Consider the following 13,267-nt stretch of genomic DNA (forward strand, 5'->3'; position numbering starts at 1 on the left):
TGTGTTGTTAATGGTTTCTACCTGTGAGATACCTGTATTCCAAGCACAGGAAATGCAAGTTGGGTTAAAGAGATGGTTTGCAGGATTTAGAGCTCTTGTTGGTTTTGCAGAGTACCAGAGCTTAATTCCCAACACCCACCTGGAGACTCACAACCATTGGAAACTTCAGTTCCAGGGGATCTTATGATCTCTTCTGGCCTCTATGGAAACTAGACACATATATCATACGCATATGCAGACAAAAATGTTCCTACATGCAGAATAAAATAAATATATCTTTAAAAAAATGAAAAAGAAATACAAATTATAATTTGTTAAGTTTCAAGAACCAAGACATCAATTATGTGACATAAGGCTATTTTTTAAAAAAATCATTAAACATAATATATACGGAAGGAGCCAGGTCTTAAGAACACTGCCTAATGAGTTCCCTATAGCAAATGCATCTCATGTAATCAGCAGTCCATCTTAAAAGGAAAGAGCAAAGGAGCACGCGTCTATCTGGTCCATCTGGAGAAGCGGAGTTGTTGGGCCATGAAAGCCATCACTAACCAGTTGGGTAAAGCAGTAGTATTTAGCTGACATCCCCCAACCCCCAGCCCCACCCCCACCCCAGGGCTTCTCTGTGTAGCCCTGGATGTCCTGGACTCCCTTTGACGACTAGGCTGACCTTGAACTCACAGACATCTGCCTGCCTCTGCCTTCTGAGTGCTGGGATCAAAGGTGTGGGCCACCACCACGCTGGCCTTAAGTGACATTCTTACTGAGAGCCTCCTGGAACGCAAGCTTCTAACTTTGTCTTACGCGTTTCCAGAAGTTCTTTACTCTGGATGTCACTCTTGGATTATATGTTCTTTCAGATCATTTTCTTAAATCTTGTCTTTTAACAGGTAAATGATTAGAATTTTAATATACATGAGTTTATCACACACACCTTCCTTTAATAAGTTGGGAATTTCTATGTTCTGTTTGGAAATCTTTGCCTATGCCAGGGTCACAAGGACATTTTCTTTTGAAAGTATTACTGTTCTGGTCTGCATTCTTTATAAACTGATTTCCCATAGAGATGTGCATTTTCTACAGGCAGAGTCAACTGACCCAGCAACATTTATAAACATGTACCTTCCCTTCCTCGCTGGTTTCTGTCATATGCCAGGTAGCAGGCACATAGGAGTGTAGTTTTGGACTCTGGTTCCAAGGTCAGTTTCCTTATCACTGTGCCAATGATTGCATCTTTATTCTAGAGTGTTGCACAAGCTGTGGTGTTTAGTCATGCAAGCCCTCCAGCATATTCTTCAGCATTGCATAGGCTATTCTTGGCACATTTTTCTTTTATTTAGGTTTGTTTTTTAATTTCATACAATATATTTGCATCAGTCCCCTCTCCAACACACCTGTGTCCTTCCCTTAATCGCTGACCTCTTCTTTATATCATTATATTTTACCTATATATACATATGAATATGTATATAACCTGGTGAGTACATTAGGTGCTGCTCATATGTATATGCATTTAGAGCTGACTGCTCGGGACTGGATAACTTAGAAAGGGGTCTGATGCTGAAGAAGAATGATTCTCCTTTTTTCAGATAGCTCCCTTTCTTCCACAGCTCTTTGTCTAGGCATGGGATGATACGAGGTTTCCCTCATCTGCTCTGGAATGTTGCCTGGAGGTATCATTATGCGGGTCTGATTTAGTCAACCACTTCGTTGAGAGTTTCATGTATAGAAGTCACATCTCACAGCAGACATCCTAGTCCTCTGTGTCTTACACTCTTTGCACCCCACCCCCCTTCTGCAATATAACTCTTGCCTTGGGTCGCACTGTAGATGTGTCACTTGGGGTTAGGTACCTGACACTCTACTTTTTGCATTTGGACCAGTTATAGATTTCTGTGATAATATCCATCTTTGATGAGGGGGTGAGAGCCACACTTATTAGCGTGTATATGAATAAATATTTGGGAAAATGAATAAGTATTTAGAATCTAGGTAGGAATTATACTGGTTTAGTAATGTGCCAGTAAACATCTCCTGTAGGGTTCACAGCCTCACCAGCCACTACCAGGCACAACTTCCCTCTCACCGGAAGGATGCAGCTAGTCATCTTCAGACCTTCACCCTCTCTCCCCTTTCCTCCAAATCCAGTTCCCCAGTCTCATCCCCAGTTCTGCAGCAGACCACCTGTTTCCTGTCCTCTCTGTCCCCATCTCCAAGGAGTCGCCCAGATCTTCTCCTGCATACTTCTTCACCTCACCATCCCTTTGTCTTAGCTGCCAATTCCAGCCGGCACTCCCCAGGAACCCACTGATCATGTTCTCCAGCGAAGCAGGTAGCTGATGTTCAGATCCTCATTCTATCCTTCAAAGCCCAGCCCTGCATCAGACTACTTGCTGTGACCTTTTCTCCTTCTCAACCCCCATTCCCAAGGGACTAAGCAGATCCTTTTGGCACACCCTGATTTCCTCATCCTTCACCCCCTAACCTTCCACTTATAGTCCATTCTCATTCCAAGTGTCAATGCCCAGTGCCTAGAGAAATATTCTACCCAGAACCCTGGTGGCCACACCTGGCAGGATTCTAAAAGCATTTCCTTTCTGGCAACTCAAAGACACCCGCCTCTCCTAAGAACCAGAAAGGGAAACAGAAAACAAGAAATGGAATACTGGCCCAGCAAAGATGAGACCAGATATGAGCACCTAGCACTATAGTCATCCCAAACTAGACTGTCTAGAAGCCATGAAACCTGCATAAAAACACAATGTCTCCACCATAGGGCCAGCAACCCTATGATTAGGAGGCTTTGAGAAATGTAACATAGCTGAACCACCAGACAAGGACTTCAAAATAGCCTTTAGAAATATGTTAGAGTTCCCTTAAAAGGAAATTAATAAATCAAAGACATCTATAAAACTACAAATAAACAGTGGGATGAAATGAAGAAAAACAGTTCAAGACATAAAAGTGGAAATGGATTCAATAAAGAAAATCCAATTAGATGGAAAAATGGGAATAAACAACTTAGGAACTAAAACAGGAACCTAGGAGGCAAGTCTCACCAACAGAATATAAGAGATGGAAAAAGAGGATTTCAGATATTGAAAACAAGATAGAAGAAATAGATACCTTGGTAAAAGAAAAGGTTAAATCTAAAAATATCCAGGCACAAAACACCTTGGAGATCCAGAACACTATGAAAAGACCAAGTCTACAATTTATAGGAATAGAGGATGGAGAAGAAATCCAGGTCAAAGTCACAGAAAACATTTTCAACAGATCATAAAAGAAAATTTCCCTAACCTAAAGAAGGGCTGCCTATTAAGGTACAACAAGCTTTTGGAACACTAAATAAACTAGACCAGAAAAGAAATTTCCCTTGACACATAGTAATCAAAACACTAAACACAGAGAACAAAGAAATAATATTAAAAGCTGTAAGGGGAGAAGCTCAAGTAACCTATAAAGTCAGACCTACTAGAATAACAATTGACTTTTCAATGGAGATTCTAAAAGCCAGAAAAGCCTGGACAGATATTTTACAAATTCTAAGAGACCACAGATGCCAACACAGACAACTTTACCTAGCAAAACTTTCAATACAACAGAGAAAAGCATTCCATGATTAAAACCAAATTTAAGCATTTCTGTCTACAAATCCAGCCCCACAGAAGGTGATAGAAGAAAAACTTCAAACTGAAGAGGTTAAACAAACACTAACAGACATACAGACACACACACACACACACACACACACACACACACACACACACACACACACACAAGAATAAATAATTCCAAACCAGCAAATCAAAAGATGGGGAACCGCCCCCACATACTAACAACAAAGTAACTGGAAGCTACAAACACTGCTCATTGATAATTCTCAACATTAATGGTCTCAATTCTACAATTTAAAAAAAAAGCAGGCTAACAGAATGGATGTGAAAATGGGATCCTTCCTTCTGTTGCATCTAAGAAACACACTGCCTTGAAGGCAAAAAGATGGAAAAATATTCCAAGCAAATGGACCTAAGATGCAAGCCAATGTGACCACTATAATATCTGAAAAAATAGACATAAAACAAAAACCAATCAGAAGAGACAAAGAAGGACACTGCACACTCATCAAAGGAAAAACCCACCAAGAGGTTATTTCAGTTATAAACATTTCTGTACCAAACACAAAGGCGTCCAAATTCATAAACTAAACAATACTATAGCTTTAATCACGTATTGATCTTAACACATAGTAGGTGATTCCAATACCTAACTCTCACCAGTAGGCAATTCAAACAAAAACTAAACAGAAATGCTGGAGCTAAATGATGTAATAAACTAAATAGAACCAACATATTTATAAAACATTTGACCCAAACACAAAAGAATATACCATTTTCTCAGCAGCTCCCAGAACTTTCTCCATAACTGACCACATGCTGGAACACAAATCAAACCTTAACAGATACAAGAAAATTGAAATAACACCCTGTGTCTTATCTGACCACCATAGATTAAAGCGAGCATCAACAACAACAGGAAAAAACAAAAACAAAACAAAACAAAACAAAAAACCCAGAAAACTTACAAACTCATGGAAATTGAAAAAAAACTCACAAATTAATGAAAAATAATTCAAGACAAAAGTTAAGAAAGAAAAAAAACTTTCTAGAATTGAGTGAAAATGAAAACACAACATATCCAAACTTACAGAACACAATGAAGATGATCCTAAGAGACACGTTCATAGCACTAAGTGCTTATAGTACAACTTAGAGAAATCTCATTCTAGTCACTTAACAGCACTCCTGAAAGACGTAGAACGATAGGAAGAAATCACACCCAAAATGAGTAGATGGCAAGACATTATCAAACTCAGGGCTGAAATCAATTAAAAACAAGGAAACAAAACAAAACAAAAAAGCAACAAAAATAGTCTACTCTACCAAAGTGGGCCATTTTCTTTCTTTCTTTCTTTCTTTCTTTCTTTCTTTCTTTCCTTCCTTCCTTTTCTTCTTCTTCTTCTTCTTCTTCTTCTTCTTCTTATTATTATTATTATTATTATTATTATTATTATTATCATTTGGGTTTCTGAGACAGGGTTTCTATGTGCAACAGCCCTGGCTGTCCTGGAACTTGCTCTGTAGACCAGCCTGGCCTTGAACTCACAAAGATTCCCTTGCCTCTACCTCCCAAATGCCCCTAGTTAAATACAAGCAGTAATTAAAAGTGTCCCAACCAAAAAAAAAGTGCAGGGCGAGATGCATTCAGTACAGAATTCTCCCAGACTTTCAAAAAAGAATTAACACCAAAATTCCTCAAACCCATGCCCCCACCTAATAGAAGAAACACTGCTTAATTCTTTTTACTAGGCCATAAACATGTGGCTACAATAACCATATAAGGACTCAATGAAATGAGAGAATTACAGGCCAATTTTCCTTATGAACATAGCTTCAAAAATAGACAAACACTCAATACTTACAAACTATATCCAAGAACACCAAAAAGATCACCCACCATGATCAAGTGTGCATCTAGAGATGCAAGGATGTTTGATGTTTCATAATATGGAACTTGATAAATGTGGTCCACCATGTAAACAGAATGAAAGACTCAAACTACAGGATTATCTCATTTGATGCACAAAAGTTCTTTGATGAAATCCAACCGTCCTTCATGATAAAAGTCCTGGAGTGTCTAAAGATAGAAGAGATATAACTCAGCATAATAAAGTGATTTACAACAAACTCAAAGACAACGTCAACATAAATGGAGGAGAACTCAAATCATTTCCATTAAAATCAGGAACACAACAAGGTAGTCTCTTTCTCCACAACTATTCAATACAGCACTTACATAGTACAGTAGTCTGAACTAGAGCAGTGAGACAACTTAAGGGGATTAAGAAGATAAAAACAGGAAGGGAAGAAGTAAAAGTATCTTTATTTGCAGATCATATGATTGAATACATAAACAACACCAAAAACTCTACCAGAAAGCTTCTATAGCTGATAAACACTTCCAGCAAAGTAGCAGGATACAAACATAACTCACAAAAAATCAGCAGCCTCCCAATATACAAATGACAAAAGGGCTGAGAAAGACACCAGGGAAACAATACCTTTCAGAGTAGTCTCAAAGAATGAAATTTCTTGGTGTAACTCCAACTAAGCAAGTCAAATACTTGTACAATACAAACTTTAAAACACTGAAGAAGTAAATTGAAGGAGACATCAGAGGACAGAAAGATCTCCCATGCTTGTGGATAGGTAGGATTAACATAGTGAAAATGGATAGCCTACCAAAGCAATGAACAGATTTGGAGAATGAAATAGGAAGGAGAACAAGGGAGGGAAGAAAAGGAGAGAGAACTGAAACTAAGGGCCTTTTGAGGGTTTGTATGAAAACCTAATAGAGCTGAGGCTTCCTATAATATATACCTATGTGGAGGGTATCTGAATAAAATCACCAAAAATGGGGGAGAAAGGGAGATAGATTCAGTTGGGCATCTCAGTTCAACAAATGAAGCTTCCAGAAGTCCCTATTGCTGTAGACAACACCGACACACACCTCACTGTATATAAAGAAGCCAAGCTGGTGTCTACCTAGAGCCTTCACTCCTATAAAACAGTATTCGTGGTACTGTTGGTGACTTTGCGTGCCACCAAAGGCAAAAGGTAAATACCAACTCAGCAACAAACCCTTCGATCTGCAAGAGTGATGCGTCTGCAAGATATGCTGATGCAGTGGTGGCACAAAGCTCCTTGGAGTAACCAACCAATATCTGATTCGAGTTAAGGAACACTCAATGAGATGGAACCCATATCCAATGCTGCTTGGGTAACCAAGAACCTGAGACTAGCCCCTGGACCCAGGGGAAAACCAAGTAGTACTGTTCTGCTAAAGGACTGTAGTAATAAAATGACTCCCAATGACATTATGCACAGAAGATGGGAGCAAATATAGAGACCCACAGGCAGACAATGTGCAGAGAGTGAGAAGCCTCGGAACACTCAGCTGCAAAATGGACATTGACATCAACATTTTCCCCTTAGGGCTCTGGAGGAGGTGAAAAAGTGTAAGAGTCAGAAAGGATGGGGAAAGAAAAAAAAAAACAAGAAATGAAGGTCTTCTAGACACAATAGGGTCAGTGCACATATGAATTCCAGAGACCGGAAAATGCATAGGGATGCACGGGTCTGCACAAGTTGGGGTCCTAGAGCTGAAAGGAGAAATGAACACATGCCCTCATCCCTAACCCAGAAGCTATCTCCATTTCATAGCTACTTGGAAGGGGAAAATTAGTTTTCTCCAAGAGAGTCTCACTGGGGATACAAACCACTCTTAAGGGTATACCCCGTGGCCAGCAGTAGACGACCACACAAAACAAACTCAGTGGCATCTTTGGAAGTTCTTTGTTTCATAATGTTAAATCAGGGTTTTTATATCTGCTTCTGTATGTGGTTTTTTTTCTTTGTTTTGCTTTTCAAGACAGGGCTTCTCTGTGTAATCTTGGCTGTCCTGAAACTTGCTCTGTAGATGAGGCTGTCCTTGAACTCACAGAGATCTGCCTGCCTCTGCCTCCCATGTGCTTGCATTAAAGTCATGCACCACCACTGCCCAGCTCCTATATGTATTTTTTACTCTTTTCCTTTGGCTTTCTTTTCTTGCTTGGTTTGTTTTGTCACAGTCTGATTTGTTCAGTTTTTATTTATTTTATTTTATTATTGTTCCTTGGATGCCTGTTTGTTTTTTAATGAGACAAAAAGGCCTTGGATCTGGAGGTGAAGGAAGGTGGAGAGAAACTAGGAGGACTAGGGGGAGGGGGAACCTTAATCAGAATTTATTGTACAAAAAAAAATCTATTTTCAATAAAAGAAAAACAGTTTGAAAAATAAGAACAAAAATTAAGAAATGGAGAACAGATCTAGACAGAGTTTTCAAAAGAAGAAACTCAAATGGTTGGGAAACAAACCCTCAACATCCTTTTCATCAAGGAAAAGCAAATAAAAATGACTTTGTGATCTCATTTTACACCAGTCAGAATGACCAAGATCAATAAAACAAATGTCAGCTCATGCTGGTGAGGATGGGAACACTCATCCATTGCTGACAGGAGTGCAAACTCACACAACTGTCATGGAAATCAGTGTGGCAGTTTCTTAGGAACCAGGGAATAGACCCGGCTGTACCACTCTTGGGCACATGCTCAGAGGACTCTGCATCCTGCTATGAGACACTTGCTCAACTATGCCCATTGCTGATTTATTTATAATATTTAGAAATTGGAAGCATTCTAGATGACACTAACAGACAAATAGAGAAAGAAAATGTACATTTACACAATGGAATACTACTCAAATGCTAAAATCAAAAACAAAATCATAAAAACAAAAATGATTGGAGTTAAAAAAAATTCATCCTGAGTGAGGTAACTTAGACCTTAAAAGACACATATAATATGTATTCAATTATATATTAATATTAGCTATTACATGTTTCACAAGTAGGCTACAATTTATATAACCACAGAAATTAGACATACAGTAAGAGACTATGGGGGAGGGAAGGATCTCTCTATGAAAGTAGCATAGAATTGATAATTACAGATGGACAGGGGGCTGTCAGAGACTGAAATGGGGGAATCCAATGGGGAGGGAGAGGGGACCAAGGGAGAGAATACAGGAGGAACATTTAAAACTAAGGGTCATTTGAGGGGTCATACAGACACCTAGTAAAATAGTTCTTAAAAGTATATATTATATAATATATTAGTATGTATTATACTAATATATACATTATATATAAATGAATGAAATCTAGATGGAAATCACCAAATAACAGGGGAGAAATCACTCACCACCAAATGAGACCTCTAGTGCTGGGATTGGATTACATCTTACTGAGCTGTTGGCCAAAGGGCCCCATGGGATCCCCTCCCCCAAACAACCCAGGCTATTGCCAAGGCTATTGGTTGCTGTCTCTACTGTTGAATACAATAGCTCACTGAACACAGAGAACTCAAGCTGGTGCCTGTCTAGAGCCTTCATCCTACTGACTAGTTTCATGCTACTAGAAGGTACTCTGCATGCTACCAGAGGAGAAAGGTAAACACCAACCCAGACACAAGCCCTGTGATCTACAATGGTGACCTGCATGATACGCTACTGCAACCCTGGCACAAATGTTATGGTAGTAACCAATCCCTATCAGATTGAGTTTAAGGCTCACCCCACAAGATGGAATCCATGTCTGACAGTGCCAGCATGGCCAAGAACCCCGAGACTAGATAGGCCATAGATCTAGGGGAAAACCCAATACTACTGTTCTGCTAAAGGAACACAGCAATAAAATGACTCCTAATTTCATTCTAATACTATCCTCCTAGATTGGTGTTTTTACTCAGCCGTCATCAGAGAAGGTGTCCTCCTGAAGCAGATGGGAACAGATACAGAGAACCACAGCCGGACAATGTACAGAGAGTGAGAGACCTTGGACCACTCTATCAAATCCCTCCCGTCAGGTTCAGGGAACCCCGAGGAAGAGGAGGCAGAAAAATTCTAAGAGCAAATGAGGATTGAAGACACCAAGAAAACACGGCCTTCCCCATAGATAGAACAGGGCTGATAACACGTATGAACTCACAGAGACTGTGACAGCACGCGCAGAATCTACACAGGTCGAAGCCAGATGGGGTCCCAGTGCTGACACTGGAAATGGACACAATTTCTATTTCCATCTCTAACCCGGAGGTAGCTCCAATTGAGAACCACTTGCAAAGGAATAATTAGTTTTCTTCCAGTGGATTCTCACTGGGAATACAAACCACGTTTAAGGACAGGGCCCACGCCCCAGCAGTAGGTGGCCAGTAGAAAATGAACTCAGTGGTATGCTTGGAAGGGTTTTTTTTTTCCTCACAATGCTTTTTATGAGTAATTTTTTTTAGCCTTGCAGATATTTTGCTTACAAATAAATCATCATCATCATCCTCTTCTGATTGAAGGCATCAGTACAACGTCCTGAAATGTCAAACTAATACTTTCATATGACCCTGTTGATCATTTGATGAGAGACAAAATACCTGAGGAGTAGCCACCATTGAAACCATTCCCTGGTTTGTTTGTCCTTTCTCCTAGATAAAATCTGTGTGTAGAGCTTGTAGGGAACAGTCACCTCTGACCACTAGCATTGATGGTGGAGGAACCCATGGGCCCCTCCATGATTTCCTCGAGTCTGTCCATCAGGCCATGACTACCTATGTGACCAAACCTCTCACTCCTGTAATCCAGCATTTCAGGGTTTCTGTTATCTGCAATCCTGGTGGGCCACACACACACACACTACAGCGTAGAATCCATTGGTCTAAGTGCTAAACATGCATCTGCGCCTTTACAACCCTGACTTTGGCTACTCTGAAAGCTGTCCTCTGAGTTGTCACAGATTATACCTCAGTGACTGATTAGGCATGGAGTCTTTGGAATCGATTGGCTGGAGGTAAGGCCCAGCTTTCCCAGCACCTGTGTTGCAGTTACTCTCTTCAGAGCTCCATTTTCTTATTTGTGATTGACCATAATGCCCACATCTGCATTTTAGAGAGCTTTCAATGTCTGTGCCTAGCAAACTGCTAGCCAACGGGAGCTGTTCTAGTGACAGCTCCTTCCTCTTCCACTGATAACTTGAAGAAGCCCGTCAATTGGTTAGTTGGTAAGGGATCTTCCTTTGCCTCTTTTCCTTCTCTTGTTGCCGTGACAAAATGTCTGCCATGAAGCTACTTCACGGAGAAGGAGTCTGCACTGACTCACTGTGTCAGGGGACATCAGCCCACCATGACATGGGAAGTGTGGTAGCTGCTGTTGCCATGCCTGTGGTGGCAGGAGCCTGAGGTGCACTTCCTTTACATGGTGGTGGAGCAGAAAGCAGAGAGCTTGAGCCAAGGCCCATCCCTGGCAAAGCTACCACTTTCTACTGAGAGGACACGTGTCCCAAAGTCCCACAACTTTCAAAAATACTATCACAAGCTGGGGACCATGTATTCCAGCACCAAAGCCTGTGGAGAACATTTTAAACTTGAACCACAGTAGGGCATTGTAAAAATTTTGCCACTTAAAATAAATTTTCAGACTGATCTGTTCCTGTTTACTTCTTAATCAATGAATATGATGTAGATGAGAATTGTCTGAGATGGGATTTTGGATAGAAAAGAGAGAGAGAGAATGATGTCATTTTTAATATAGGTTGTGTTGGTATCAGTTGCCCATATATTAACTTGTCATGAGATCAGGTATCCCCAAGCTACCAAATGGTATTCATTTTATTTAATTAATTATGCAAAGATATTCCTTTGTGTCCTTCTATGCTTAGGTAAACTAGATGACTCTGTTCCAGTCTTTAGGTTTTTCTTTTATTTCTTTTCATTTTTGCCTGTTTGTTTTTGTCACACTAGACATCAAACTTGGGTCCTTTCACGTACTATAACAATACTCTGTCCCTGAGCTACTATCATAGGCCTTTTTTTTTTTAAATCTGAAAGTTTACCAAAACAAATACATTAGCTCTGTGTGCTATAGTGCTGCACTGTTTATTGTAAGTCAGAACTAAGAGACTTTTCTTCCTATGAGAAAGGTCAGCAGTAATGTGATCCTTTATACTCACACTCGTTTAAATATTATTCTTTACCCATTTTCTTAGTTCAAAGGACAGTTCAGATAAAAAGCAAAGAAGAAGAAAAATGTGGGGAAACTGAAATGACAACAGGAGAGAAAGAAATGTTTGTGAAGGGAAAAAAAACCCTCTTACCTCAACTCTAATATTCCATACTATTTTGAACACAAAATAAGTATTTGTAGAGAGTGCTATCCCAACACAAATGACGAAGACAGTAAGAGAGAGTTTGAGTAAGACAGTTCAACTGGGAATCAAGCTGTGCAAAGAAAGAGGAAGCTGTGCTAGAGAGGGAATAGCGCCCCCCACTGTATGCTGCATGAAGCCAGCTCTCGTGAGAGCTTTTCTATCTTCAGAAACAAAGTCTGCACATACTGGAAATGCTAGCGCATAGAGCAGAGCAAAATCCCAGCAGCGCGTGCGATGATATTAATGGATTCTTACAGTCATTGGATCTCTTGCCATCGCTGCCTTAATTAGATCCCATCCCTGTTACTGTGATAAAAACACTATCACAAAAGCAACTCAAAGGGAGGGAGGGTCTATTTTTAGCTGCAGCTCCATGTACAGTCCATCAAGGCCGCGGGAGAGCGAAGCAGCCAGTCACATATCATGCGCTCTGGGCAAACAGATGAATGCAGGCTGCATCTTGGGTCCCCTTCTCCATTTTCTCCAGTCTAGGAATCCTCCACCCAGGGAATGCCTCACCCATCATTAACATGTTCCTATACCAAGGAACAGGATCCAGATAATTGGTTTTTTTTTTTTTTTTTTAAGATTTTATTTATTTATTTATTTATTTATTTATTTATTTATTTATTTAATGTATGAATGATCTATCTGCATGTACACCCACACGACAGAAGAGGGCATCAGATCTCAATATTGATAGTTGTGAGCCACCATGTGGTTTCTGGAAATTGAACTCAGGACCTCTGGAAGAGCAGACAGTGCTCTTATCCACTGAGCCATCTCTCCAGCCCCAGATAATTCTTAAGTTTGACCACAGGCCTAGCTACTTGGCAGATCTTGATTCTATCAAGCTGACAAAATGAGCACCGTACTGGATAGAATATTTTCCTACCTAATCATTTAAGATTACCTGGCGTTGCAATGCCTGTAGCACAATGACTCTGTAGAGAACAGTTTTCTAATAGTGAAGAGACAGAACTGTCAGTCACTGGACAAATAAATCATCACCAGTTCAGGCCTAACTATGGATTGTCTATTTCTACTTTCCTCTTGAGAAAAGAGCAAGCAGTCAGTAAATCCATATTATCTCAAGTTCCAACAGTTTAGAACATGGTCTATTTATTTCACCCAAACTAATATTGGCCTGATTTTTATTATACTTTAGCTTGAATGGAAAGTGTTTGTTAAGCCTATAATGGCAGTGCATTAAGTATACTCAGAAGGTTAAAAAAAAAAAAAATCAGAGATGTTAGCTTTTTTTTTTTTTTTCCAGGAGAATTGTATGCTGATAATTAAACACCAGTTGACTTGGTTGCTAAGGAATACCTTCAAAGCCTTACTTCTTAACACTATCAAAATGGCAATAAAATGTCTAAATTCCAACCCAGGTTCTGGAAGGAGCATCGCACTGTAG

The sequence above is a fragment of the Acomys russatus genome, chromosome 20, assembly GCF_903995435.1.
Source record: "Acomys russatus chromosome 20, mAcoRus1.1, whole genome shotgun sequence".
NCBI lineage: Eukaryota > Metazoa > Chordata > Mammalia > Rodentia > Muridae > Acomys > Acomys russatus.